This window comes from Cervus elaphus, chromosome 23, assembly GCF_910594005.1.
Source record: "Cervus elaphus chromosome 23, mCerEla1.1, whole genome shotgun sequence".
Classification (NCBI taxonomy): Eukaryota; Metazoa; Chordata; class Mammalia; order Artiodactyla; family Cervidae; genus Cervus; species Cervus elaphus.
In genome coordinates, this window is record NC_057837.1 from 47,049,867 (window position 1) to 47,076,972 (window position 27,106).

The 27,106-nt window shown below is 44.7% G+C and overlaps 1 protein-coding gene across 4 annotated transcripts in view; it reads right to left on the reverse strand.

Annotated features, from left to right (window-relative positions):
- Positions 1 to 24,438, reverse strand: part of RASSF2 (Ras association domain family member 2) — a 48,431-nt gene extending 23,993 nt beyond the window's left edge. For 2 of the 4 annotated variants that reach the window (XM_043884165.1, XM_043884162.1), the window contains exon 1: positions 24,190 to 24,438. The gene's annotated coding sequence lies outside the window, so the exon portion shown is untranslated. Of the gene's footprint in view, positions 1 to 16,225; positions 17,372 to 23,504; positions 23,683 to 24,128 lie in introns of those variants that run through there. The other 2 variants (XM_043884163.1, XM_043884164.1) reach the window with 2 other exon arrangements.
- Positions 24,439 to 27,106: the final 2,668 nt, after the last annotated feature.

A 27,106-nucleotide genomic window follows, 5' to 3' on the forward strand; every position in this document is an offset into this window, starting at 1 on the left:
AGCTGGAATGAAGATTGCCAGGAGAAATATCAATAACCTCAGATATGCAAATGACACCATCCTTATGGCAGAAAACAAAGAACTAAAGAGCTTCTTGATGAAAGTGAAAGAAGAGAGTGAAAAAGCTGGCTTAAAAATACAAGATTCAGAAAACTAAGATCATGGCATCTGGTCCCATCACTTCATGGCAAATAGATGGGGAAACAATGGAAACAGTGAGACACTTTATTTCTTGGGGCTCCAAAATCAGATGGTGACTGCAGCCAGGAAATTAAAAGACGCTTGCTGCTTGGAAGAAAACCTATGACAAACCTAGAAAGCATATTAAAAAGCAGAAACATTAATTTGCCAACTAGTCCATCTAGTCAAAGATATGGTTTTTCCAGTAGTCATGTGTGGATGTGAGAGGTGGACCATAAAGAAGGCTGAATGCTGAAGAACTGATGTTTTTGAGCTGTGATGTTGAAGAAGACTCTTGAGACTCCCTTGGATTGCAAGATCAAACCAGTCAATCAAAAAGGAAATCAGTCTTCAATATTCACTGGAAGGACTGATCTGAAGCTCCAATACTGTGGCTACGAGATGCAAAGAGCCAACTCATTAGAAAAGACCCTGAAGCTGGGAAAGATTGAAGGCAGGAGGTGAAGGGGACAAGAGAGTATGAGATGGCTGGATGGCATCACTGACTCAATGGACATGAGTATGAGCAAGCTCCAGGGGTTGGTGAAGGACAGGGAAGCCTGGCGTGGTATGATCCATGGGGTTGCAAAAAGTCAGACACGACTGAGCAACTGAACAAGAACAACAACATACATTCATCTGAATGGATATATATAAATATATATATATATATATAAATACATATAAAATATATATATATATATTGAAACATGATTATGCAGTATCCTTCGCCCTTACCCACTAGATGTCAGCAGCCATGGCCCCCAGTCACGACAATCAAAAATGTCTCCGGACATTACCACCGTCCCCGGTTTAGCTGCCCCCAGTTGAGAACTTTTGGCATATGTATATGTAAGTGAATGAAAGGCCAGCTCTCTCAGGTAACAGTATTATTAGAATTTTTCTCAAGTATTTTATTCTGAAATTTTTCAAAAACAAAATTTAAGAAGACAAGGAATAGCAATATACTTTTGGCTAGTCTATCCTTAACGTTTACTATCCTTACATTATAACACATCTGTCCATCCCTTTATCCATTCAATAATTCATCTTATCTTTCACACACAAAAAAGATATCCTTTCCATCATAGGGACTGGAATGCAAAAGTACAAAGCCAAGAGATTCCTGGAGTAACAGGCAAGTTTGGCCTTGAAGTACAAAATGAAGCCACGCAAAGGATAACAGAGTTTTGCCAAGAGAATACAGTGGTCATAGCAAACACCCTCTCCAACAACACAAGAGAAGACTCTACACATGGATATCACCAGATGGTCAATATCGAAATTAAATTGATTATATTCTTTGCAACTGAAGATGGAGAAGCTCTTTACAGTCAGCATAAACAAGATGGGGAACTGACTGTGGCTCAGATTATGAACTCCTTATTGCCAAATTCAGATTTAAATTGAAAAAATTAGGGAAAACCACTAGACCATTCGGGTATGACCTAAATCAAATCACTTACGATTATACAGTGGAAGTGACAAATAGATTGAAGAGATTAGATCTGATAGACAGAGAGCCTGAAGAACTATGGACGGAGGTTCCTGACATTGTACAGGAGGCAGTGATCAAAATCATACCCAAGAAAAAGAAATTCAAAAGGGCAATATGGTTGTCTGAGGAGGCCTTACAAATAGCTGAGAAAAGAAGAGAAGTGAAAGGCACAGAGTAAAGGAGAGATATACCCATTTGAATGCAGAGTTCCAAAGAATACCAAGGAGAGATAAGAAAGCCTTCCTCAGTGATCAATGCAAAGAAATAGAGGAAAACAATAGAATGGAAAAGACCAGAGATCTTTTCAAGAAAATTAGAGATATCAAGGGAACATTTCATGCAAAGATGGGCACAATAAAGGACAGAAATGGTATGGACCTAACAGAAGAGAAGATATTAAGAAGATGTGGCAAGAATACACAAAAGAACTATACAAAAAAGATCTTCATGACACAAATAACCAGGGTAGTATGATCACTCACCTAGAGCCAGACATCCTGGAGTGCAAACTCAAGTGGGCCTTAGGAAGCACTAGCAAGAACAAAGCTAGTGGGGGTGGTGGAATTCCAGTTGAGCTATTTCAAATCCTGAAAGATGATGCTGTTGAAGTTCTGCACTCAATATGCCAGCAAATTTGGAAGACTTAGCAGTGGTCACAGGACTGGAAGGTCAGTTTTCATTCCAATCCCAAAGAATGTTCCATCTACTGCACAATTGCACTCATTTCACATGCTAGCAAAGCAATGCTCAAAATTCTCCAAGCGAGGCTTCAACAGTACATGAACCATGAACTTCAGATGCTCAAGCTGTATTTAGAAAAGGCAGAGGAGCCAGAGATCAAATTGCCAACATCCATTGGATCATAGAAAAAGCAAGAGAGTTCCAGAAAATATCTACTTCTGCTTTATTGATTACACCAAAGCCTTTGACTGCGTAGATCACAACAAACTGTGGAAAATTCTTCAAGAGATGCGAATACAAAGATCACCTTACCTGTTTCCTGAGAAATCTGTATGCAGGTCAAGAACCAACAGTTAGAACTGGACATGGAACAACAGACTGGTTCCAAATTGGGGAAGGAGTACGTCAAGGCTGTATATTGTCACCCTGCTTATTTAACTTCTATGCAGAGTACATCATGCAAAATGCGGAGCTGGATAAAACATAAGCTGGAATGTGGATTGCTGGAAGAAATATCAGTAACCACAGATATGCAAATGACACCATCCTTATGGCAGAAAGCAAAGAAGAACTAAAGAGCCTCTTGATGAAAGTGAAAGAGAAGAGTGAAAAAGTTGGCTTAAAGCTCAACATTCAGAAAACTAAGATCATGGCATCTGGTCCCATCACTTTATGGCAAATAGATGGGGAAACAATGGAAACAGTGAGACACTTTATTTCTTGGGGCTCCAAAATCACTGCAGATGGTGACTGCAGCCAGGAAATTAAAAGACGTTTGCTCCTGGGAAGAAAAGCTATGACCAACCTAGGGAGCATATTAAAAAGCAGAGACATTACTTTGCCAATAAAGGTCCACCTAGTCAGAGCTATGGTTTTTCCAGTAGTCATGTATGGATGTAAGGGCTGGACTATAAAGAAAGCTGAGCGCTGAAGAATTGATGCTTTTGAACTGTGGTGTTGGGAAGACTCTTGAGAGTCCTTTGTACTGCAAGGAGATCCAACCAGTCCATCCTAAAGGAAATCAGTCCTGAATATTCATTGGAAGGACTGATGCTAAAGTTGAAACTCCAATACTTTGGCCACCTGATGCGAAGAACTGACTCATTGGAAAAGACCCTGAGGCTGGGAAAGATTAAAGGCAGGAGGAGAAGGGGACGACAGAGGATGAGATGGTTGGATGGCATCACCAACTCCAAGGACATGAGTTTGAGCAAGCTCCAGGAGTTGGTGATGGACAGGGAAGCCTGGCATGCTGCAGTCCATCGGGTCACAAAGAGTCAGACACAACTGAGCGATTAAACTGAACTGAACCCTTAATATTTACTATCCTTACACTATTAAACACATGTCCATCCCTTTATCCATTCAATAATTCATCTTATTTTTCACACATTTCAAAGTAAATTACACACAAAACATGTCTTAGCAATTTAAGAAGTTGAAATCATACTAAGTATCTTTTCCAACCACAGTAGTATTAAATTAAAAATCAACAGTAGAAAAAAACTGAAAAATTCACAAATATGTGGAAATTAAACAACACACTCCTGAACAACCAAAGAGACAAAGAAGAAACAAAAAAGAAATTTAAAAACATTTTAAATAGAAACAGAAGCAAACACACTAACAGTTATGAGATACACCAAAAGCACCTCTAAGAGGGAACTTTATAACAATACATACCTACATTAAGAAAAAACAAATGAACAATCTAATTTTACACCTCAAGGAACTAGAAAAAGAAAAAACTAAACCCACAACTAGCAAAAAGAGGGAAACAGCAAATATCAGCAGAAATAAATGAAATGGAAACCAGAGAAATGATAGAAAAGGTCAATGAAACTAAGAGCTGGTTTTTTTAACAAGACAAACAAGTAGAAATGTATAGGTTGAATCAATAATTACATTTATTGATTTGTATATATTGAACCATACTTGTATTCCAAGGGAAAATCTCACTTGATCACAGTGCATGATCCTTTTAATGTACTGTCGAAATTCATTTTGCCAATATTTTGTGAGAATTTTTAAATTTATATTCATCTAGTATTTTGACCTGTTGTTGTTCAGCCACTCAGTTGTGTTGGACTTTTTGTGACCCTACGGACTGCAGCATGTCAGGCTTCCCTGTCCTCCACTATCTCCCAAAGTTTGCTCAAACTCATGTCCAATGAGTCAGTGCTCATTCTCTGTCACCCCCTTCTCCTCCTGCCCTCAATCTTTCCCAGCATCAGGGTCTTTTCCAGTTAGTTGGCTTGTAGTTTGTTTTTATTGTAATGTATTTATCTGGCTTTGGTATCTGGCCTTGTAAAATGAGTTTGACAGTGTTCCATCCTCTTCAATTTTTTGTAAGAGTTTGAGAAGGATCAACATTAACACTTCTTTAGACATTTGGTAGAATTCACCAGTGAAACCATCTGATCTTGGGCTTTCCTTTGTTGGGAGGTTTCTAATTGTGGATGCTCAATATCACTAATAATCAGGGAAATGCAAATCATGTAAACTATTAAATACAGGATGGATAAACAATAAAGTCCTACTGTACAGCATAGGGAAATATATTCATCATTCTGTGATAAATATGATGGAAAAATATGAAAAAGAATATGTGTATAACTGAGTCATTTTACTATACAGTAGTAATTAAATATGACATAAATCAACTATACCTCAATAATTTTTTTTTTTAAAACACAATGAGATATCTTTTCACACCTGTTAGAATGGCTATCATTACAAAGACATGAGACAACAAGCGTTGGTGAGGATGCAGGAAAATTGAAACCCTTATGAACTACAAGTGAGAATGTAAAATGGTGCAGCCACTATAGAAAACAGTATGGCAGTTTCTGAAAACACAATGACCCAAAAGCTATGGGAAGAGGTGAAAGCAGTTCTAAGAGGGAAGTTTATAGCAATACAAATTTACCTCAAGAAATGAGAAAAACATCAAATAAACAACCTTACCTTACACCTAAGCAAACAAAAAAGCTCAAAACCCACCAAAGTTGGTAGAAGGAAAGAAACTATAAAGAGTAGAAATAAATGAAATAGAAACGAAGGGAACAATAGCAAAGATCAATAAAACTAAAAGCTGGTTCTTTGAGAAGATAAACAAAATTGGCAAATCATTAGCCAGACTTATCAAGAGAAAAAGGAAGACTCAAATCAATAAAATTAAAAATGAAAAAGAAGTTACAATGGACAATGCAGAAATAGAAAGGGTCATAAGAGACTACTACGAGCAACTCTATGCCAATAATAGACAAATTCTTAGAAAAGTACAACCTTCCAAAACTGAACCAGGAAGAAAGAGAAATCACAAACAAACCAATCACAAGCACTGAAATCGAAACTGTGATCAAAAATCTTCCAACAAACAAAAGCCCAGGGTCAAATGGCTTCACAGTCTAATTCTATCAAACATTTAGAGAAGAGCTAACACCTATCCTTCTCATTCTTCCAAAAAAATTGCAGAGGGAGGAAAACTCGAAACTCATTCTATGAGGCCACAATCACCCTGATACCAAAACCAGATAGAGATATCACATAAAAAGAAAATTACAGGCTAATATCACTGATGAACATAGATGCAAAAATCCTGAACAAAATACTAGCAAACAAATCTGACAACACATTAAAAGGATCATACACCATGATCAAGTGGGATTTATCCCAGGGGTACAAGACTTCCTCAGTATATGCAAATCAATCAAAGTGATACACCATATTAATATTATCTAATTATTAATATATAATTAATATTTATATATCTAATATATCTTAAATATAATCACATGTATCCTTAAAAGAAAGTCAGAGGGAGATTTTGCCACGGACAACCTCAACAGAGAAAGATATTTGAAGATGCTACTCTATGGATGAAAGATGGAGAAAGGGACCATTAGCCAAGGAACACAGTGAGAAAAGGCAAGCAAATGAACCCTCTCCCTCACCCCCCAAAGGCTCTACAGGGAGCACAGCCTTACTAACACCTTGGTTTCAGCCCACTGAAACCAATGTCAGACTTCTGGCCTCCAGAATGGAAGACAGTACATTTTTGTTGCTTTAAGCCACCAAGTCTGTGATCAGTTTTTACAGCAGCAACAGGAAAACAAGGGGAGTTATAAGAGAAGGGTGTGATCTGACTTGAATTTTGGAATGATTACCTCACTCTACTCTCTACTTTGAGAAAGGATTAGGGAAGGAAACAGAGGCAAAGGGACCAATTGAGAGGCCTGTCCCAGGGAAGCAGGCAGTGGGGATGGAGTAACAGGGTCCAATGAGTTTAAAGAGGTAGAGAAAAAAGTCATGCTCCATCAGTAAAAAGATTTGGAAAGGGCCAGCTTCCCACATTACACCGGGCTGCTGGGTAGCCAGGTAGGGTCATAAACACGGCTGTGAGGAAGATGCGCTGAGTTTGAGGCAGGTCATGGAACCCTATGATGCTGATGACAGGAAGTCCTGCCAGGCCTGTGCCCCAGGAAAGAGACAGTGTGGAGCTCCCAGGGAGGGAATCCTGGATCTGCTGAGGGGAGGGAGGTCAGGAGAGTGGCAAGGTCACCAAGGAGAGAGTAGGGAGGACTGAAGGGGCAGGGCCAAGGGCAGGGATCCAATGAACCCAGTGGGTTAGGCATAGGCAGGAAAAAAAGAGTCCCTTGAAGAGGAGGAAAAAGAGGAGACACAGTATCTTGGAAACCAAGAGAAGGAGTCCATGATCAGCAGAGCCAGGAGCTGGTGGTGGGAACCCAAGGAATAGAAACCAAGAGCAGTCTCTGATTACCACAGCAGGTCATGAGGGACCTCAGCCAGAGCCAGTTCCAAAGTTTAGATAGAGTGGAAATCAGATTAGTGGTGCCTGTTCATTGACAGACCTCATCCTGAACATTCAAGTCTTCCTCCAGCCAGGGAAATCTTATCCTATACTAGCTTTGATTGCTGCTTCTCTTCCTTCCACTCTTGGTTTATCTTCTGCAATGTCTGTCTTCTCTCTCCAGCATTATTCAGCTCAGTTCAGTTGCTCAGTCGTGTCTGACTCCTTGCAACCCCATGGACTGCAGCACATCAGGCTTCCCTGTCTATCACCAACTCCCAGAGCTTGCTCAAACTCATGGCGCTGATGCCATCCAACCATCTTATCCTCTGTCATCCCCTTGTCCTCCTGCCTTCAATCTTTCCCAGCACCACGGTCTTTTCCAGTGAGTCAGTTCTTTGCATCAGGTAGCCAAAGTATTGGAACTTCAGCATCAGTCTTTCCAATGAACACTCAGGGTTGATTTTCTTTCGGGTTGACTGGTTTGATCTTGCAGTCCCAGGGACTCTCAAGAGTCTTCTCCAACACCACAGCTCAAAAGCATTAATTCTTTGACGTTCAGCTTTCTTTATGGTCCAACTCTCACATCCATACATACTTTTTTACTTACCAGGTTGATAAAAATCATCAAGTGGTCTGAAGGCCCAAATGTGGGAATTCTCTAAAGTTCAGTCACTCTCTCCCTAGTAAGTGATTTCACCAAGGCCATCACTATAAATCTGACCTAGGCTTCTGATGTGGCACAGTGGTAAAGAATTCGCCTGGTATACCAATGCAGGAGATGCAAGAGATGTGGGTTAGATCCCTGAATAGGAAATGTCAACCTGCTGCAATATTCTTGCCCGGAAAATTCCATGGAAAGAGGAGTCTGGTTGGCTACAGTCCATGGGGTCACAACTGAGCACACACATAGATTCGTTTGGCCCAATCTTTGTCTCCAGCCTGACTTCCCCTCACCTGTTTTTTTTTAAATTTTGTGTTTTTTTACTTTTACATTTCTTGGATTAGGAATGTTAGGAAAATACTTACACAGCCTACCATATTGTTGAGCTGAAATTACAGATAACTGATTCTAGGACCCAAGCCCTCCTTTGTCGGTCTCAAGGATAACATCTGCATCTGTCTTCATAAACTTTCCAATCATCACCACAAATCACTGGCTACCTCCAGCCAGCAGAAGAGGGAAGAAAAAGCTAGCTAAATTTACCTACACTTTAAGGCAAACACAGTAACAGAGCAAACAAAAGGCTGGAATTTAGAGTTCAGTCCAATCTTCCTTAAACAGAATATTGCTTCTCACACAAGGAAGAGTCAGAGGAAGATGGTTGATGGGGCTGGGATATGGATTCAATTGGACACTTTTGCCAAGGATGCCCACCAGTATCTACAGTCTTGAAGAGAGAAATCTGCTCAGCTAGCTAGTTGCAATTCTTCTGCCTTCTCTGTTAACAAGAATTTATGAAGCCCTTCTGGACTCCAAAATGCCTTGTAAGGATCATTTCCATGCATCACTTCCACTATGCCTTGAGAATACAGAACAACTCTTCACCATCTCTTGGAAGAGGGGAAAGTAAGAGAGAGGGGAAGGAGGGGGGCTTCCCACATCAGCCAGCATCTAAGGCACAGAACTGAAACAGCTCACTGAGTCCCATACAGAGAAAGGAGAAGAGAGAAAGCAGGGGACAGGAATGAAAGGGCAGATTTGACACAAATAATCTTTGAAGTTTAAAACATATTTAAACCTACTGAACCCCTCTGTGAACATGACCACTTAGCCCTCAAGAATTCTAAATCAGTACAACTTTTCTTTAGAAAAACATTAAAAGATGGAATGCATGCATGTGTGTGTGCTAAGTGGCTTCAGTTGTATCTGACTCTTTGCAACTCTATGAACTGTAGCCTGCCAGGCTCCTCTGTCCATAAGATTCTACAAGCAAGAACACTGAAGCGGGTTGCAGAGCCCTCCTTCAGAAGATCTTTCCAACCCAGGGATCAAACCCACATCTCTTATGTCTCCTGCATTGGCAGGCAGGTTCTTTCCCACTAGCACCACCTGGGAAGCCCCATTAACTATAAAGCACATCTGCTAAAATGTCTAGAGACGTGAATACTGTTGGGCTTGCCGAGTCAGGACACGAGCCTCCTAGTCACCTAGACACACTGGAGACATGTTGAGGCCACTAACCAATCAGTCCTCTCTTCTGGCACCACTTCATGCCCTAGCAGAATGTTCTGGGTTCTACTCAGTTCCATTAAATGCCTGCATGATGCCATGCAGCTTGTCAGCAGAATCTAGTACTTCTCACATGAAGACCCTTCCTGCCTGCTCCCAGGACAACCTGAGGACACAATCTTCCCTAAGATCCAAGAGAATGTCTTGACAAAGCAAAGGTTCCTAAGCTATTGAAGATGATGCCATCCCAACTACAGAGAACTTTCGGGGCCTGCTCTCCATGCTCTGTGAGGGTACTCCTTCTTCTCAGACCCAAGGAAACTCACACATTCCCTAAACCCTGCCAAAACTTACCTCCCCCTAAAAACTTCTCCCACTATCCCTGGGTAGTGTTGAGGGGATGGCATCCACACTTCAGCCTGTCCTTCATTATAGCACTTACCACCACACAGAAACCACTAATTTAATGTTTCTTTCTTCTCCTGGGCCTAGAGGTTTCTCTCTTTGGGCCCCAGATCCCACACTGTGTCTCTCTCCTGAAAATATTCTCATTATTAATTATTTGGAAACAGTGGATTCAACAGTCAGCCCAAGGAAAGCTAACCTGCTATTTTATGTCAGGGAATTCCTAGAGGCAGAGGATTCTTGTGCACATGAGTTATTGAGGAAGTGACTTCAGGAGAAACCTGTAAGGAAGTGAGGGAAGCAAGACTGGGCTGGGGAAGGAACTGGAGCCCAGCCACAGCCTGATCCCGTGGGAGCTCTAGGGTGTGAACAACTTCATGGAACTGTCCCACACTAAGAGAGGCAGACCAGGCCTTTGTTTCTGGCACTAGTCAGTCATTGGCTGAGAGTCACCCCTGGGAGCGGGGAGTGAGAGCCGAGGCATTTCCCTGAAGAGCAGTTCTCAAGACTGGGGAGCAACTGAGACCTGTTAACAGGCCACACTTGTAACATGCGGTAGATAAAGGGGATTGGGTGGATACCAGCAGCGACCACCACACATGCCCCACGTGAGGGCTTGAAACAGCTCCTGGCTCTGTCACCTTCTTCCACCCACTCTCAAGCTGGGAGGAAACAGCTGCCCGCCCAGCATCACTGGGTGCAATGCAAGGCTGAGCTGTAGAAATGGGGACAGATGCCCGAGCTCTGGACCGGTAAAAACCCTGTGGCTACCCTGTAGCTGTTGCACAAAGGACTTTTTCCTTTCTCTTTTCACAGACTCCCCACTCACAGGTGTTTCCAGACTCCCCAAGAATAAACGAGGGGCTATCCAGGCCCTTAAAATTAACCAGCTCAGCTTCCTATGAGAAGAGAAAGCATTAAATCCTTAGGAAGCTTGAGGAGGTAAAAAAGGCATTCAAAGCTGTCTTAAAAGAAGACTTTAAAGAACAGCTTTGTCTGTTCTTGGTTCTTGGTTCCTCCAAATTCCTGTGCCCTCATTCCCTTTCTGTCAGGGAGCCCAGAGAACACACTGAAGCTAATCTGGTTTCAGAGCATTGCCAGGAGGCTGGCTAATCCCTACAAAGCTTCTGATTAAGCCTAGAGACTAAGTGTCTCTCATCTTATTGATCAACTGGAAAGTCCCAGCAGGCAAATAAAGAACAGAAATAGGGGAAACCCCTGGCAGGAAAGCCCACAGTGATGAAGAACCTCTTCAGTGGTTTATTTGCTTCTTTGTTTTCTGTCTTCCTGTTTGCATAACCAGAGTCAGGCCCCACATCCTGACTCCCACCTCAGCTCCCAGGGTAGGATGGGGCGTGAGGGAACAACAGCCAATTTATAGGACCCAGGCAGTCCCAGTCTCTAAGAAGACATAACAAGAAGAGAGAGACAGTCTGGGAAAGGTGGGGGCTTATTCCACAAAACATTCCCAGTGGGGCAAACCCCATAGTGCTATGCCCTGACCAGTGAGAAGGATATGCACTTGGCAAGGCCTCAACTGAAATCAAGGTGGAAAGGGGTAACAGTTGACCTCAAGACACACAACATCTCAGAGGTTCTAATTCTGGGTGCTCATTAGACTCTCTTGGAGTGGGAGTGGGGTACGTTGGTGTGTGCTGTTGTGTCCGACTCTTGAAGACCCCCTTGACTATAGCCCACCAGACTCCTCTGCCCATGGAATTTTCCAGGCAAGAATACTAGAGTGGGTTGCCATTTCCTACTCCAAGGGATCTTCCTGATCTAGGGATCAACCCGCATCTCCTGTGTCTCCTGCCTTCGCAGGCAGATTCCTTACTACTGCACCACCTGGGAAGCCAAGGGAGTCGGGTAGGAGGGTTGATTTGAAATTCCTGATGTTGAGGCTGCAACTCTGACCAATTTCTTCAGACCCTCCAGGAAGAGGTGCAGGCATGAGCATTTTTAAAACCTCCCCACGTCATGCCAATGTACAACCACGGCTGAGAGCCACCATGAAATATGAAGGAGATAGAGCTGTGTAAACTGAGGACACCCCCAAACGTATCTCAAAGTAGTCTTTCAGGAATGGAAGGAACAGAATTTTCTAAAAACCAATGAGTTGTCTTTTGCACCCCCCTCCCATTACTAAACTTCAAAGGGGAGAGGGGACAGCATAGAGTATCCCCAAGAATGAGAACAGATGCACAGAGCAGATGCAAGGGGCCCCATCCAGCAAACCAGGGCACCACACCACAGAAACCAGGAAGTCAGCTACAGGCACCAGATGCAAATGAAACACTAACTGGAGGCCTGCAGCTTCCCCTCTTGAGGCCTCTCTCTACCTCTTTTCAGAACCCTGCTCTGCCCTGCCCTCTGGGGACAATCTGGAGCTCCAGGGTTGGAGGAGAAAGCTCTCTGACCTGGTGCTTTATATTAGAGCGTTGAACACTGCTTCATCAGGTCTCCAGAGGAACTCCACTTTATAACCAAGCAGTGAAAGAGGAGATAATGCTGTCCCCTCTGCACTTCAGCTCGCTAGGATGGGAGCAGGAAGAAGTATCAATGGCAAACAGGAAACCCCAGTCCTATAGCACCATACAAGGAAGGAGATTTGAGCTATGGCCTGGGGCCCTGCCAAGATCTAGAGATTACAAGAGATGCCACTTGAGCCTCCTAGACAACAGTAAAATCTGGGCTGCCTAGGAAGGAACAGCATACTTTCCCTTCCATTGCTTTCCTCAATAAAAGGTCCACTTTCTGGCCAAACCCACATGCCTCCTCCATTCCTTTCCCACCCCTGGTGTCCAGGTCCCCAGGGAACCACCTACTGGGCTCCCAGTCACTCTGCTCAGGAAAAGAGCACTAAACAGCACAAAAGGGAGAGATAAGGTCAAGTGTACTGGGTATATGTACTCCATTTCCTCAGCTTTATTGTGCCTGCGAACACTAAGCTTTGCCCCTCTGCACCCCAAAAAGATGTTTGAGGTTAGAGAAAAGTGAGACGAGAAGGTAGTAAGTTGGTGCAAAAGTAACTGCAGTTTTTGCATTGTTGAAATTTGCTGTTTGATCCTGGAATTCATTCTTAAATAAATGTGGTTATGCGGCATCATTTTAAGGCATATTTCTCATTGGTTTTTTTTGTTTTGTTTTTTGCTAATGACTTACTACTTGCTGTTTATTTTATATTTACTTTAGATCATGGAAATGACAGACAAAAAGCAAATTCGAGCAATTTTCTTATTAACTTGTGACATCAACAACACATTTGGCCTGGGAACTCCTAACAAACAGTGTGGTGGTGGTTCAGTAAGTTTTGTAAAGGAGATGAGAGCCTTGAAGATGAGGAATGTAGTGGCTGGCCATCAGAAGTTGACAACGACCAACAGAGAGCCATCACTGAAACTTAGAACCATATGAGAAGTTGCTGAAGAACTCAGCATTGACTATTCTATGGTCATTCGACATTGAAGCAAACTGGAAAGGTGAAAAAGCTTAATAAGTGGGTGCCTCATAAGCTGACTGCAAATAAAAAAAATTGTCTCTTTAAAGTGTCATCTTCTCTTATTCTACGCAACAACAAGCCATTTCTCAATCGGATTGTGGCGTGTAATGAAAAGGTGATGACTAGCTCAGTGGTTGGACTGAGAAGATGCTCCAAACCACTTCCCAAAGCCAACCTTGCACCAAAAAAAGGTCATGATCACTGTTTGGTGGTCTGTTGCCAGTCTGATCCACTCTAGCTTTCTGAATCCCGGCAAAACTATAACATCTGAGAAGTACGCTCAGCAAATCAATGATATACACCAAAAATTGCAGTGCCTGCAGCTGGCATTGGTCAACAGAAAGGGCCCAATTCATCTCCACCACAACATCCGAATTCATGTCGCACAACCAATGCTTCAAAGGTTGAACGAATTGGGCTGCGAAGTTTTGCCTCATCCGCCATATTCACGTGACCTCTCGCCAACTCATGGACAGAGGAGCCTGGCAGGCTACAGTCCATGGGGTCACAAAGAGAGACATGAGTGAGGGACTTTCACTTCACTTCACTTCACTCACCAACAAACTACCACTTCTTCAAGCATCTCGACCACTTTTTTGCAGGGAAAATACTTCCACAACCAGCAGAATACAGAAAATGATTTCCAAGAGCTTGTGGAATCCCAAAGCAGGGATTTTTAAGCTACAGGAATAAACAAACTTATTTCTCATTGGCAAAAATGTGATTGCAATGGTATCTATTTTGGTTAATAAAGATGTGTTTGAACCTAGTTATAATGATTTAAATTTAAAAATTTATAGTCCAAAACCACAAAAACGTTTGCACCAACCTAAATAACCGGGAAGAGGTTGGTGTGTTCTGCCTGAGGAGGGATGGCACTTTTATGCAGAGGCAGGCAGCAAAAAAGAAGACTAGTCAAAGGAAGCCCTGATCACCTATTTTCCTCACAAACAGTGAACAGAACAATCACAACAATATTACTATGCTAATAATAAAACAACAAATGTGAATAATAGATGACTAACAGAAATGCAAGCTTACTACAGGCTAGCTATTACCTGTTTTGATTCATTTAATCTCCATAACAACCCCATGTAGAAAGAAATCTTAATAGTCTCGCTTTGCAGATGAAGCAATTGAAGCACAAAGAAGTTAAGTATTAATAACTTGTCCAAAGACACACAGTCAGGAAGAGAGAAAGCTGGAGTTCAAACTCAAGACTGTCTGATGCAAAACAGAACTTATATTTGCTACACAAATATTTGCTACACAGCTGCCTTGCAGTGAAGAAGTTTTCAGCTAAAAATCACCCGACCTGGCCATATTCTAGAGAAATATATATCAGAATCCTCCAGAGGGCTCATTAAATACAGATTCCTTTTCTCCCATCATCCCAATTTTTGATTCAACACTTCTGGAGTGGAGTCTGAGAAGGTGCATCCCTAACAAGCTTCCAAGTGCTGCTGGTAACAAGACTCTAAAAGTTTTCTCCTATTCCTTAAAAGAACTCTTAATTTTTATCACTTTAAAGATGAGGAAACAGAAGGTTAGGTGACTTGCCCCAGGTCACAGAGCTGACATGAAAACAATGCCCCTTCTCTGGTGCCTTGGCTAAGCAGTGGGCATGAGGGTCTCCAAGTAGGACAGGCAGCTGAAGGCTGGCTTCAGCTGCTGGCCACAGAATGCCCCAGAGTCCTGGGGAAGACAGATGAGTCAGTGACTGGCCTGGCAGACAACCTGCAGGAAAAGCAGACCCTGCAGGGGATACAGATCCCACCCAGAGACCTGGGTACTTGCCATGTCACAGGGCCATGAATGCCCAGACATATCTCACCCTCTGTCTACAGAAGAAGCTATTCCTCACACTCATGGGCCCCACAAACTGCCTGCCCCTCCTTCTGGAAAAAGCCTAGGGGGTCTAACAACAGGTCCAAGGCCCCAGCTGACAAGCAACCTCACTCCTAGCCCCAGAGAAGCCTCTATCTGGTACACCTGCCAGATGAGTATATGAGACTCAGCAGGTGGTCAACTGGGCTCCCTCATGCCAGGAGCATGGCCTGCAAAAGCCCCAGCTCCTTCTGCTGACAGCTTGGGCATTGATCCTTCTTGCTCAGGCCTTTTGCACACTGGTCTGAATTCTTCAGTGTGCCCGTGGAAGCTCTGAGGAAATGGTCTGTTTCCTGCTGAGAAGAACTGTCTCCTACTCCCATGCTAGTAGGCAGGTGGCCAGGTGAGTGACCTAGGGAGTCCCAACAAACAATCACCCCCCTACACAATCATCTCATGGGCCCAGATGAGCAACTACTTGTTTATAGGGAAGTCTCATCTACATCCACAAGTTTTTTACTTTCTGGATGGATATTTAGAAGGAAACCCAAAGACCCTTAGCCTCATGTCAAATGGAGTGGGAGTTGGAGTGGGACCAAAAAGACATAAAGAAAGCAAAAATCATATAGAAAAGGCTATATGTGTGTGAATGTGTAGGTGTAGATGTGTGAGGTAATGTATAGGTATAAATGTGTAAGAGAGTATGCATGTGTAAATGTGTAAGTATCAGTGTGAGGGAGAGTGTAAGTATGTGCAAATGAATGTGTGTAGGTAGGGGTGTATGAGAGTGTGTGGAGAGAGAGGGAGTGTGTGTGTGTGCGTGTGCGTGTGTGTGTGTGTAAAGAACTTTGACTATAGCTCAGAGAACCCACAAGACCTAGAAAGAAAACTTCCAATATCTACAGGCCCCCAGGGAAGGGCCTAGTCACCTCTCCCTCCCTAAAGCAGCACCTCCACCACCTTCACCCAAAGGGGTCCTGCTAAGATGTGTCCCCTCACAGGATAAAACTCAACAAAGTGCAAAATTCCATATAACTGACTTGGCACGAGGAAAGAATGGGAAGTTGGTGGAAGCAAATAAGACTAAACATTCCTTGACCTGCATTTCTTAAAACCAAGGGTTGTTTTATGGGGTATTTAAAGTCCTACCTTCCGAAGGGCAAATTAAGCTCTCCTCCAGCCCAATAATTACAAGATTTAATTGGAGCCCTGTCTCACAGGGACGACCCAAGGTCTGTGTCACTCCTCGTGCTCCGAGCCTCCACTTGCCATCAGCTCGGCAGGGCCTGCTGGCTTCTCCAGGCCAAGCTGGGAGGCTGCCGCCAATGCCCCACTTCCTACAAGCACAGGTTTCTCTCTGGCCACACTTCCTGTTTACTGAGTGCTTCTCTGAGACTCATCTCTGACCTCACATCCCCTTCCTAAGGATACCCCAGCGGTCCTTCCCTTTTTTGGTGCTACTGACTGAGACTCTGAGCTTTGTGTGCAGAGATCTTAGGGTTTCCCCTCCTTGCTTCCCCAGAGTCAGGATAGGAAATGCAAAAGCCTAAAGTGCTGGCTTCCATCACCCCCAGGTATGGGCAGGTTCCTTGCCCTTGGAAGCAGTAATGAAGGGCAAGCAGAGGAAGGGTCCAGAAAGTACTGAGCCTCCCCCTGGGGGCAGCCGTGGTGCAGCATCTTATATCCACCCTTTCTTAACCTTGTTAACACCCTGCAATATGTACAGGCAGGGAAATTCAGCCTCACACAGCAGATCTGGGACCCAGGAGAGACAGCTCATTCAGGGGTTTCCAGAACATTTCCAGGAGGCTCAGGGGAAGTTTTCCACAAAACCACACTCACACTCTCCTCCTCCTGTCCTGCAACCAGCTGACTAACCCTGAAGAAAAATCAGCACCATGAAAAACAGAACTTCTCAAAATGGTCTTCAAAGGCCATTTCTGTAAAGTCTTTTCACTTCCCCTTCACTGTCTGGGATTCAAAGAGCAGCTGGGCAGAGAGAAAACAGGCAGAGCCAGGTAAAGTAATTTCCAGAGAGCACAGTACGTACATGTGTCCCCTCCCAGACCTACATTTTCTCAGCAACTTGCTGGAGGGCGGGCAGTTTCCTCTGGGAGCTTGATTAATGAGGAACTTAAAGCATTTTCCATAGAACAAGGCGTCCCACAGCAAAGCCACTTGACCTACTCCCTTGACCCCTGAGTACAGCCACGCAACCTAGTATCCAGGTTCTGGGTACTGAAGCTTCCTGATCTCTCACCTTAGACCAGACTGAAACACACATACATACCACCTCCCCTGCCTCCACTCCTCTGCACCATATCCCTGATTATCCTGTCAAATACACAACCCACCATACACACAAGAGAGCAATCCTTGGCCCAGATGTCTATAAAAGTCTGCACGGAGCTTTAGGAAGAGGGCACTGATTATCTGAGGCCACTACCCATCTCCCAGAGTACTTAGGATCTCATGGACTCCACCAGTTAAAGTCTTCTCTGCATCCCAGGCAGGGCAACCCTGCCTGCGCACAAAGCATTCAGCAGCTGCCACAGGTGCCATGGTGGGTATTTAGTAAGTTGAGTTGAGCTACAGGATCTGGAATACACAAAGGACATTTCAAACAGGCTGAGGCTCTCATCTTCATTCTTTAAGGAAGATGGTCTCAACAATCCAACTTCCATCTGGTGTGGACCTTACTCACTATAGGATAGCTGTTAGGTTTAAGGCACAGTAATCCCCATGCACACTCTCTCACCACACACAAAAAAACCCTGGGATATGATGATTTTCAGCAGTAGAGGCCTGGGGCCCAAGGCCCAGCTGCTAGCAACCAGCAAGTCCCAAATGTGATGAGTTCTGATGCCCACTGGCTGTCCACCTTTGTTCTGCTCAGCTGAGATGGAGGTCAGACCCTGACCCCCATCCCAGGTGATGGCAGCAGAAGCAACAAGGATGGCCAGGTCCTTGTGGCCCAGTCTGAAATGAAAATGCGAGAGACCAAATACCACAATTCTCTCCAGGGCTTCCTTGTTCCTTTTTTTCTTTTATACAAGGAAAATGGATTTTTTTAAAATTTTAAACATATAGAAAAGCGAAAAGATTAAGATCAACAAAAGGACAATTATGGTACAGTTGCACTTTTATAGGAAACCTAGAGTAGGCAAACTCATGATGTTAATAAAAGATACCAGCAGCTGGAGTGAGGGGAATGAATGGAGAGTTAGTGTTCAATGGGTACAGAGGCTCTGTTTGGAAAAGTTCTGGAAATGAATAGTGGCTATGGTCATAAAACACAGTGAATGCAATCAATGCCACTGCTATGGTCTGAATGTTTGTGTCCTCTCCCAATTCATATGCTGAAATCCTATGATGGCATTAGGAGTGGGTGGGGGGAATAAAAAAAAAAAAGGAGCTGGTGGGGGGGCTTTGGGAGGTAAATTAGGTCACAAAGGTAGAGCCATGAGTGGGATTAAAGGAGACCCACAGCTGCTTCTGCCACAGGAGGGTACAACGATAAGTCTGTGATCTGGAAGAGGACCCTCACCTGACCATGTTCACAGTCTGATCTGACTCCCAGCCTCCAGAACTGTGAGCAGTAAGTCTCTGTTGTTTATAAGTCATTTAGTCTGTGGCATTTGTTATACAGTATAGCTCAAATGGACTAAGACTGAATTGTACACTTAAAAATGGTTAAAAAGGTTAATTTTATATTGTGCATATTTTAAATACAATAAAAAATTGAAAATAATGTAAGAAAATGTAAGATTAAAATCTTCCAAAATTCCACCACTCAGTGGAATTATTATCACTATTAATATTTTTCCACATACCCTTTCAGAGGCAAATATAAACAGACCTTACAAAACCAGCACATTGTTTGGAAATGGCAACCCACTTCAGTATTCTTGCCTGAGGAATCCCATGGACAGAGGAGCCTGGTGGGCTACAGTCCATGGGGTCGTTAAGGAGTTGGACACAACTGAACGACTGAACAATAACAACAGCACAATGTCTGGTAACCTACTCTTTACAAATGTATATTTTCCCATATTAACAGATACATATCTGTATCCTAAATATTTTGTAATCACATGGTATTTTAATGTAGAGATACACCATGATTAACAAATTTACTATTTGGGGGCATTTAGTCTCCATTTTTTGTTTTATTATTATAAACAATGTTTCACAGGACATTGCACATGCACATATTTTTCTGCATGTGTCCAATTATATCCTTAGGATAAGAATTCCTCTGGGTGGAATTGCTGAGTCAGGGGCTCCCTCAGGAGGATTATCAAATAGAGCATTATGAGTAAAACCCAACCAGGAATGCTGAATTCTGTCATATAGAAGTCTCTTCCTCCACATGGACTTTTCCTGGATTTCATGTGGGTGTCTACAACTTTGCACAGTGGTTCAGGAAAGGACGTATCATTTCCATATCCTCTTTACCCACTCCCCAGTCCTCCTGTGAGGACACATCATGCCTACGTCATTAAGTGAAACTGGCACACAAGGAAGGCAAAATTTACTGAGATAGTTCTACTGAAATCTCCTGTGCCAGCAGGAAAGACTATAGTAAAACTCTAGGATGGCCCAATCCTGGGTGCCCCATGGTGGATAACCTATGTGTAGACACATGAAAGGTTTTCTTTCGTTAAAGGTTTTTTTTTGTATGGACAGAAGGAAAATGCAATGGACTCTTGTTGAGGAGACCAAGGATTAGAAGGGACCTGTGGAATCATCTAATCTCTAGCCTCGGAGGTGAGGAAATCAAGGCCCCCCCAAAACTCATAGCATAAACACTTCAATAATCTTTAACTGAACCCTATAAGTGTCTCATACACAATGATTCAGCCAGTTTAGGGCACAGTTAAATTTTGACACCTAGAACAATTCTTTTTAAAAAAATATTTTTGGCCATGCTGCATGGCTAGTGGGATCTTAGTTCCCCAAACAAGGATCCAAGCCACAACCCCTGCAGTGGAAGCACTAGAAGTGTGGGGTCTTAACCACTGGACTGCCATGGAAGTTCCGACACCTAGTGTAATTCTTATCCTCCTCACTTGTGTACAAAATCGGAAATTAAGACACTGATCACATCCCAGTCCAGTCAAGGCCAGGCGTGTGCTGGAGCTGGCTCCTACTGGCTCTCAAACCTCTCTCTCCAAGGCATAATTCTTCACGGTCCACCACAATACCCATTCCCAAATCCATCATAGCCTCACCTGTACTATTCAAAGAGCCAGCAAACATTTGCCTGGATGCTCGCTGTGTCTGAGCACGTATCACAGTGAGACAGTTATCATTTCCATCATTCAGCTGGGGAAACTGAGACTCAGAGACTTTTTTTTTTCTTCTCACTTTTTATTAACTCAACCATATTTAAAAGGAATCCAAGATGTCAAAAGCATTTTGCAGGATGCTACTGAAGCATCAATCAAGGACTCAACTCTCAAACTGCACAAGGTGAAAGAGAGACAACAATGAAACAAGGAAGAAAGGGATGGGCAAAATGTGAATGAGAATGCAAAAGATGGGGCTATAGTCCTGTGGGACACAGTCAGGGAACAATTCCTGGATGCAGTGACCTTGGAAGTAGCTTCAAATGTGGCCCCTAGCTTTTCAGGTCCTGTTGGGTGGGAGGAATCTTCCACTTTTTATCAGAACCAAGGTTTATCTTTATTTTTTCCATTATGGTTTATTACAGGATATTGAATATAGTTCCCTGTGTTGCACAATGTGACCTTGTTGTTTATCCATTCTACATATAATAGTTTTCATCTGCTGGTCCCAAACTCCTAATCCAGCCCTCTCCTGCACCCCTCCCCTTTGGCAAGATCTATTCTCTATGAAGATGCAAAGACTTAAAATGACTTTTAACTACAAACTAAAGACTTAGGTTGGTTCCCCCAGAGGTTGACCATAGGACAAGGATTCAAATGCAAGTGGAAAGGGAGTGGGAAAGTGAAAGGGGGAAGGGAAGGCAGCCAGTGACGGGAGTCAGTTATTACTATAAGCAACTGTGAAATCGTCTTACTAAGCAACTCTGAAAGACAGAATAGAATATGACCCAAAGCTGCCCCAACAGAGAGGTGAGGGAGCTGGAGCGTTTATACACTTGCTCCCAACAGCACTGGTTGAGGTCAAGGGAACACAGAATGGATGCTGACAGCATCCATTGCCCAATATTATGCAGCTAGAAAATCTGAAAGCCATTCAAAGTCCAAATCCATTTCATTATAGAAAGGAGTAGTTAATCAAACTAACACTATGGGCAAAGTGCCATGCTGGTAAAAGTAAATGTATTTGCCAAATGACTTTGGTTTAACATGTCCAAGGAAATAAAATGTATCTTTTTGCTAATTTTTATCAATATAAGGATTAGGAAAAGCCATTCTAAGTCACTTTGCTCCTCCCACAAATTAACCAAATGCCCGTTCCCTGCCTCTTCATCAGTGAGAGGTTGCCTTCTCCAGCTCAGTCACAGCTGCCTTGGGCAGGAATTCTACATCCTTGAGCAGCTGCATCAACCTCTGATTACAGGCTCCAGAGTCTACCATCCAAGGGATGATTAAAAATGACCTCCTGGCCACCTAGCCAATGGAATCTGGAGGATGTTCCTGTTTACTGTGCTCTGCTTCCCCTCTGCCTCCTGCTCCGTCCCCCTCCCCCACATCCTCCATAGGAACCCACAAATAGTCAAACAAATGAAGTCAGCAATCATGGGCCTGTGGTAGCTAACCCAGCCTTAAGGATTTATTTAAAATTCTTCTGGAGAGGCAGGGAGTGTTTAAATAGCACGGTGTGTCACTGGGATAAATAATCGGACCATATTGTGATGAGCAGTGGGATGAGCGAGGAGGTGCAGAAAAGGACCACTGCCCTAGTTTTATAAACACTATAAACTGCAACTATGGCTTGAAGACAGACTGGATGTCTTGTTCCATCCCCCAAAACACTGCTGAGACCTTCCCAGTTTTTCACTCTGGGCAGAGGAAAAGGAACGTGGACAAATCCTGAGACTGCTCTTGGGATCGTCCAGTTTCCCCAAGCTCTCCAAGGGATTCTCTGATAATCTCATCCCACCTCTGCATGAACCCCAGAGAAGTGGACTCTGGAGCAGAGTGAAACCACTCTCAGGAAGGTGGGGATGGTGCCAGCTACAAATAGAGCAGGGGCAGATACTGCACAGGCCCTGGCCTGCTCGCCCAGGTGCAGAGGGCATATTACCTTCCCCTGGACAAGGATGTGACTAGGGGCTTCAGGTCCCCTGGCCTTCTCTCAACCAGGTCTCCCAAAGGTGTCCTCATCATTCTAACCAGACTTCACCAGCATAAAAACAGGGACAGAGGAACATGGAGTATGTTTAGGTTGCATGTCAAAGATCCACTCAGTACTCCACTTCTGCTCTCCCTTCTTCTGAAGGAGGAGCAGGATTCACCTTTCAGCTTTCTTAGCACAGGGAATCCTGAATTGAACCAGCCCAGACTCCCAGGTGTCTCCAACTCCTTGCCCCAGGGCAAGAACTACCCTCTTTCCAAAGCTATCCTGCCTCTCTGAGCTCAGCCATCCTTTGAGGCCCTCTTCCATCCCCCTGAGGCCCACTGGATTGCTGCAGCTCCCAGGCATCAGGCTGACCTGTTCAGAGGAGAAAGCACAGTGGCTGCCCATACTCATGGCCTTACTCCAGAATCTCTGATCCCAAATGGGCACCTCGCAGGCTGACTTCAATTTTAGTCCCTGAAACACTGAATTTGGACACAAGTTTAAAACAAAACAACAAAAACAAGCAAACAAAAAACCCAAACAAAACCTCTTCTCAAACAACGTAATATAGCTTAGCCACAAGAGGTTTAATTCTTCAGACCACCTGAAGAAAAAGTTTCCAGTAAGTAAACATAGATTGATGAATAAAATAAATCCAACCCCAGATTCTTCAACCAGATGCTCTGGAAAGAAGGCCCCTGGCTCTGTTTCACAGCTGTTCAAAAGAATCATTGTTTCTAATTCTTTCCTCCCATTGTATCAAGATCAGTTGTGACAGGAACTGTTATTTGTCAGCTCATTGGTGCCTGCATTCATTCATTACATGTAAGGTACATACTATGAACTTGGCCAGCTCTAGACAAACTCTGCTCTCTGGGAGAACAAGCTCTAGGGATCCAGATTCCACACACCTGGGAATAAAGTGCATGGCAGTGCTCAGAAGCTTGGCCCTCAGCTCCTTCTGTCACTGAGGGGCAGAGGTGCAGTGAACAACTCAGGACCCAAGGAGCGCCCCAGGATAAAACAGAGCCTCATAGCTCCCTGTCAGGCCACTGTGCCTCTCTCTGTCCCTAGGGCTCTCCCAGCTTAGGGACTGAGGGCAATGCAGGCGCTCAAAATGCAGTGGTGGCCAGAGTCGGCCCAAGGCACTTGCCTCTTCAGTGAGACAGGACGCAAAGCCGAGGTTCTCAACGACTTCAGGCTCTGGAGGCAGGCCAAGAGCCAGCAAAGGGGAAGTGCAAGGAGGACCCAGGGCCCCAGCGCGTCCAACGCCCTTCTGAAGGCCAAGGGAGGCTCAGGCGCTGTTGGTTGGAACTCGCCTCCAGGGAACCCTCGATTCAGTCGGGAAGAAGAGAGCCGGATTAGGATCGGACACCACCACCCACCCAACCCCTCGGGCTGTCGGGGCCTGACATCCCTGCACCTGCCCGCCCAGCAACTTCTCGCCAGGGAGTCCCGGGGGACCCCGGGAATAAGGTGGGGTTCGGGGGGAGGGCTTCCTGCCGCCGCCCTTGGCGCGGAGAGAAGGAAGAACCCCCCGGGGAATCGAAGGGGAAGGATGAGCCTGGACCACAACTTTGTCCCTCAGAATGCGGGCTGGCCGCGGTTCCACGCCTACGCGGCCCCAGCGGAGTCCGCACGCCCTGGAACCCCCAGCGTCTGGGAAAGGAGGGAGGAGAACAGGCGCTGAGGGACTGAGGGGTTGACACGGAAGAAGCAGGGGACACTACGAGAAAACTTTCAGCGAGGGGAGAGAGGACCGCCCCGTGCACCACACCTCGCGCCCCGCAACTTGCTCCGGGAGCCTTGCTCCCAGCCGCCCGCGCCCCGCGCCTTGCCTGCGTCCGGAACCGGCTGCATCTCGCGCGCGCTGCGGGGACCGTGGAATTGGAAAGTAGGGGGGCGGGGGTGGCCACGGAGCTCGTTCAGCAGTCGGCGGGCCAGGCTCCCTAGCAGCTCGGCAGAGCTGGCAGCAGCCGCGCAGTTGGGGGTCGGGCGCCCCGCCCCCCTCGCTCCCCCTCCGCCCTTCCTCGTCCTCTCTCCCGCCCCTCTGTCTTTATCTGCCTCTATCGGATCTGACCGCCCTCCCTTACTCTTTTCTCTAGCTCGCCACCTCTCCCTCCACCCTGCTTCCCCGGCCTTTCTTCTTCCCCCTCCTCTCGCGGCCCCCCGCCCCCTGGGGGCGGGGCTTCTCCCCTCCCTCCCAGACAAAGCTGTGGCTGCGCGTCGCCTGCTTCCCTCCTGCGAGTCAGGGCTCAGGCTGCCGGCGCCTCTTCCGGCCTGGGGTGGAGGGGTAGAAGTAAGAGGGTGGGGAGAACGAGCTGGCTTACTTACCGCATTCTCCAAAACCCCCGAAAGGGATGTAGTCTTGGCCCTTGGCTCGCTCTGGACAGTGATAGCCACTCCCAGAGATCAGTCACTCTGCCCCGCGAAGCCCACGTCGAGCGCCCTGGATTCCCCAAGCAGAGAATATGGGTTATTTTTTCTAACACCTGCTTATTCCAGAAAGGGTTTGAGCTGAGCAAGGCCCCTTGGACTTCGCGGGCTTTCGCGGGCTGGCAGACATGACAGCAATATGGAGGCCAAGTTTCTTTGTCCTCCTCTCACCTCCCCCTCTTAGCCATCCCTGAGCCTCCATGGCCTCACTGTGTACAAGGATCCCTAGAGCACCCCAGATGAGGGGCGCCTTATCTGTTCCCTCCTTCTTATCGCAATTCTCCCCCGGCCCCACATACATACCATGGGCTTCCTGCAATGCAGGAGACCTGGGTTCTATCCCTGGGTCGAGAAGATCCCCTGGAGAAGGGAATGGCAACCCACTCCAGTATTCTTGCCTGGAGAATTCCGTGGACAAAGGAACCTGACGGGCTACAGTCCATGGGGTCGCAGAGTCAAGAGACTAACATACATACTCCAGCCCTGTAGAGTTGATCTCCAGGCCTTTCGGTGTCAGAGACTAAGGGTTAAACTATACCTCAGGGTACAGCTGGGTCAGCTCATCCCAGTTTGGTGCATGGAATGTGTTTCCTTTAGAAACAATGTTATAAATGGTGATCTGCTTCCCAGGCTGGCCACAAAAGTCTTTTGAATTCAAAATGCAGCTGAAGGTTAGTGGTGAAAACTGTGTCAGCTACCCCAGAACAAGGAGACCACTGATCAACTTGTTCTGTAGGAGAAAAATCTTCTGGTTCCTTCCCAGTGAGCTGTAAGACACAAAGCTCAATCATTAATCCCCCCTCCCACCACAAACTTTGGAGTTAATTCTCAGTAAGCTTCTTTGCTTTGCAGGTAATAGGAGCACCTTCAGGGAAATGTATTATGAGGACATGAGGATTTCCCTCCAGCATTAAGGTCAGAATTACAGGGAGAGCTCCGTAAGAAGCAAATATAGAACTCGAAGGGCTTCTAGTAACCCAGAAAGTCTTCTCTGAGGAGCCAAGTCTTCTCTTTCATTGTAGACTGGCCTTCCCTGCACCCCAGACATATGCCAAAGAGTGGCCATCACTTCCATCACTGGAGCTTAATGCTCCTGTTGAAGAAAGCAGCCAGATAGTTTTTCATGTTTTCTTGCAAACTTCTACCCCCAGGAAGCACATGACCTCAAAGAAGCAGCAGAAAAGTATTTCTAGACCATCCTCCAGTAGAAATACAATGCATGCCCACAGATGCAATTTAAAACTTTATAGTCACATTAAAAATAGTAAAAAAAAAAAAAAAAAGTGAAGTTAATTTTAATAATATATTTTATATAACCCAACATAACCAAAATATTACTATTTAAATGTGTAGACAATATAAAGAAAGTTATTCATAAGATATTTTGCATTCTATTTTTGTACTAAGGTTGAAATCAGGTGTGTATTTACACTTCAGTTCAGTTCAGTCGCTCAGTCGTGTCCGACTCTTTGCGACCCCATGAATCGCAGCACGCCAGGCCTCCCTGTCCATCACCAACTTCCAGAGTTCACCCAAACTCATGTCCATTGAGTCGGTGATGCCATCCAACCATCTCATCCTCTGTCATCCCCTTCTCCTCCTGCCCTCAATGTTTCCCAGCATCAGGGTCTTTTCAGAAACTCAATTTGAGCATTAAATTTTGAAATAAAAATTAAAAAATACTTGATCTGTATTAAGGTTTTATGAAACTTTCACTTGAAAAAAGTATATTCACATGTACCCAAGTTGTTCCAACATGCTTAAAATTTCCCAATAATTGAATTATCAGTTTTTAAATTTGTTTTAATTAATTAAGCTTACATAAAGTTAATATTCAGTTCCACTAGTCACATTTCAAGTGCATAATAATGACATGTGGTTAGTAGCTACCATATTGGGACTGCACAAGTTTAAAGAGCAAGGAGGTCACTGAGGAGCTTGGAGTCTCAAAGCTGATTTCCCTTTTCTCTTTAGCGAAACAGTGACAGAAGTATCAAGCATGGTCAGAGAAAATGATTTTCAACATTGTTCTGTTCCCCTGTAACATCTCAAGAGGCAGACTTTGTCTACCAAGATCAGAGTTCTACTTTGTGCCTGGGAAGAAAAGCAGGAGATGCAGAGAAGTCAGGAGGCCCAAAGCCTACTCTTCAATTGCAGTGTTTTCTGGGGGAAGGAGAGAAGAAATAGGGGATATAGACACTAGGAAATGCTACAACTTCTTTGTGATTTCAACCAGAGTGAGAAGATATGTTGATGGACCAAAGGGAGTTCTGGGGATAAAATAGAGGAGATCACTGCACTGGCTGCCTCCTTCTTTCT